Source organism: Trematomus bernacchii, unplaced genomic scaffold (genome assembly GCF_902827165.1).
Source record: "Trematomus bernacchii unplaced genomic scaffold, fTreBer1.1, whole genome shotgun sequence".
In the NCBI taxonomy this organism is placed as follows: domain Eukaryota; kingdom Metazoa; phylum Chordata; class Actinopteri; order Perciformes; family Nototheniidae; genus Trematomus; species Trematomus bernacchii.
The window spans coordinates 850361-853983 of record NW_022987387.1 but is presented as its reverse complement, the minus strand read 5'-3'; the positions used below and the strand labels follow the sequence as shown (position 1 = coordinate 853983).

General features: G+C 39.5%; 1 long non-coding RNA gene across 2 annotated transcripts; it reads left to right on the top strand.

Annotated features, from left to right (window-relative positions):
• Positions 1-718: 718 nt before the first annotated feature.
• On the top strand, positions 719-3123 carry LOC117485175. 2 transcript variants are annotated; one of them, XR_004556202.1, is made up of 4 exons: positions 719-988; positions 1392-1653; positions 1847-1914; positions 2309-3120. It is a non-coding gene; the product is annotated as an uncharacterized LOC117485175 (long non-coding RNA). The 2 variants fall into 2 exon arrangements; XR_004556201.1 differs by lacking the exon at positions 719-988 and having other exon boundaries at positions 1173-1653; positions 2309-3123.
• Positions 3124-3623: the final 500 nt, after the last annotated feature.

Genomic DNA, 3623 nt, shown 5'->3' with positions numbered 1-3623 from the left:
TAAAAACCTATAGTCCGACTGCTCAGTGGCAGACAGTGTGCACACAGACACAGCGAGAGACCAGCTGGACTACAAGCATTTAGCAGCTAAAGAGACTGATATTGTTTTCTTTTTTTGTGGTAGGGACCAAAAACAGAGCTCAAAGAGAGTGAATATTGGATTTGCATTCATCGCGTGGACACCAACACAATTCCCAACGAATGCTAAATGTTGCTTTGTAAATGGAGGATACGATAATAAACAATGCTGTGCTCAAGTTTGTTAACCTGTTAAGCCCTGAGCCTGTTTTTCATGTCTCAGGCTCGAAAATGACATTCCCAGAACCAGGGGCGTCGCCTGGACCTGGAAACATTCGGGGCTGAGCCCACAGTGGCGATGTAGGTACCAGAATCTGTTCGGGGTTCGTTACGCCGCTTACCAATGACGTCACGCATTGGCTGTACAGCAACCCAATAGGACATTTTACATGGCCAAATTCCGCAAAGAATATTACAAAATAACAATAAACAGTACTGTAAACATTATGTAAATAACCCAATTTGTGTTCTGTGAAACTGAAAAGGATATTACAGTGTTTTTTGTTACTTTTCGTTGGCTGTTGACAGGAAGTTGTTGTTGCTATGGAAACAACATGACGGAGAAAAAAGTAATATCTTCTCCATATAAAGACGTAGAAAGTAAAGAATAACGTGGTGGCCTACCAGATCTGTTACAATGAAGGCTCGATAATCAGCTCACGACATATAGGTGTGTCGTGTGTGTACAGAGTTATAAAGGTTGGTATAAAATCCTTGTTAAATCGGAGAATTAATTCGGGTTACGCCAGAGGTGGCGATATATGCTCCAAGTGGAAGCGATTCGCCATTAAATAAAAGAAGAAGAAGAAGAATTACGCCATCTGGTGTCACAAACAAACGTGTGCCTGCATTAGCTTTGTTACGGCAATGGATTGTGGGAGATTCTCATAACATGTGAGGATCTCTCGAGGGTAAGGTGCCTGTATTATTTTGGTGGACAAAATGTATGTTTTTATTTTATAAGGACTATAACGTTTTGTTGTGTTTGTTTAGTTTAATGTTAATCGTTTAATGCTCACACAGCAGCATGTTTTTTGTGTGTTTGGCTATTGGTTTTATATGATTTATCAACGTGATCATCGATAGCTAATCTGAGCTAATAAGCTAATGGGAGAGCTGCTCCACACGATGCCTCGACTACAAAGTCTTCCATGTTTCTACGCTTCTTCCTCTGTGTCACAGTTTCGGGAATATCAAGATCATTGCACAGGGCCTTGGTCTTGCTTTCTCGTCACTTCTGTAACTTTTCAGTGTGTTCTCAACTGCTGTTTTGTAATTTACTGCCTGCACCAAGTCAATTGTTTCTTTCTGCAGGTATTTGTGCAGGCCCTGAGTGGTTGAGAGCAGTGTCTGGAACAGGACAAGCATGTAGATGGTACTGCATTTGCAAAACTTGCTTTCCAGCCCCTTTGCCAGAGGGGCTGAAAGGCTCCCTAAAGTCTTGATCAAAGCAGGGAGGTTTTTGACATGCCCAGCGAACAAGTTATTTGTCCCCTACCTCTAGCTGTTTCTGAAATGTTTGCAATCTCTAATGGTGGAGAAGAAAGAGTAGAGACACTCCAGGAGATCAACGCAGGTATGTGAGTTTTGTACACCAGTTTTTTTAAGTTTAATGTTTCACATTGCTTATGAAAAATATACTACCACTATACGATCACTGATGTTTTGTTGTTGACTGGACACTTATTTTTTTAAAGAGATGGCATGTGAGGATCTCTTAAGCAATGAAGCTCACGTGTCCTTTTTATATGCTGTCCATTGAAATGCAGGAAAGTAATCACCAACTGTGAGTGATCTGTTGCCGAGGGGACACTACACCGGAGTTACATAAGCAGAGGTAAAGTACTATTTTTGGGGGGAACTCCCCCAGGAAGATTTTTTTTAAATATTGAAGTTAAAAGCATCAATCTGGTGCACTTTGAGAGCAACATTAAGAGATCTATACATCTCTCAACACCCATATGTCAAAAAAAATCAAAGAATCAGAATCAGAAACAGGTTTATTATTTAAAAACACTTGATTTTCCAATTAAATCATAAACTATGTCAAATTATTAGAAGTTGTTAGTAATGAGATTAAACTGAAAAAAGGGATGGAAGGAGGAAATAATAATCCCTCATCACTTGCTTCCTTCATCACTTGCTGCTTCCTTCATCACATTACCTTTCATTTGCTTCGTTTTTTCTCCCCATCATCACTCGCTGTCTTCACACTCTTTATTGTTTTGTAGGTGGAAGTGTTAGGCTAAATCGCCTTGGTTTGACCTTCGCAAATCGGTCGACGACCTCCCCATGGAGGGTGACATGCCTGTATGCCAATTAATATTTTTTCCCCAACTCCAGAAAACCTGTTTTGAAGCTCCTCCAGCATTCTGTCGAGAACTGGAAAGAAGAGCCTTGTGTATGTTTGAATTTTCATGTTCTCGAAAAGAATCCAATGCACGCTTCCAGTTTGTGTATCCTGAGGTGGTGAGGGTGTCCCTTTGATCCCTTGATTGCTTTGGTTTGCCATATAGTCTACAACTAAAGCAGAATGCTGCATTGGCAGTGGTAGAATATTCAACCCATTTAAAAGTATCAAACCAACTTGGTTGAAATGATCTCTTTTGCTGGCCAAACATGCCGGATGGAAAACAGTGATGTCTCACTTGCCTTGGCCCTGTATCTGCAGTCCCTAAATCAGTTACCCAGTTACCCATTGACTCTTGTCTGTTCTGATGTTCCTGTTCATTGTTGTTCTTATCTGTTGTATCTCCTTCTTGTGTGTCCCTTTCTCCTGTTCTCCTTTCTTCATCCTCTACTATTTTTGGCTCATCTGTGATGACTGTGTAGGTAAACACAAACAAGTATTTAAAATCAGTTTCCAGCTCTGTCAAATAAATGAATTTCAAGATACACAAATTTGTCTTCATTAAAATGAGTGTCACCACACTGTCACAAAATATAATACTAACCAATTGAAAATAGTTAAATTGACATTGGAAACCTCTTGTACAGTAGATATCACTGTTAGTAGTTATCTGCCAATAGGAGAGAATCATTCCTATACAAATGCAGTTTGAGTAATTCACTTAATATATTTACTTAACACTTAAATATAGTCATTTTCACGTAATACTCGAATAGTCATCTTTCTGCATTCAAAACTAAGGAAAGCTGTACAATTTGACATGATAATGAGGAAAAAAGGCCTCCGACAATGCAGATTTTTTGATCATATCAATTTTAAGATGGGGGTTGAGGCTTAATATTTGGGAGCATAGTGTCCCTTGTCCCCTTTCAGGAGCCCTACTGGATTAGCTTTGATCTGAAATCTTTGTATATAAAAAGCTTGTTAGCTGGCTGTCCATCTCATAATGTTCACATAGAAACTAGCTATCAATAGGAAATATCAATCAGAATTATAATTTCATGCAAAAATCTGTCACAAAAAGAGGTTGCACATTTAAATTCAGGTGTTATGGCAACGTCAGTGGCCAAACAGCCACATTTACTGCTGCAAATACGTTCAAACGTGCTGTCGACAGTAAAGCAGTGGCAACTAGG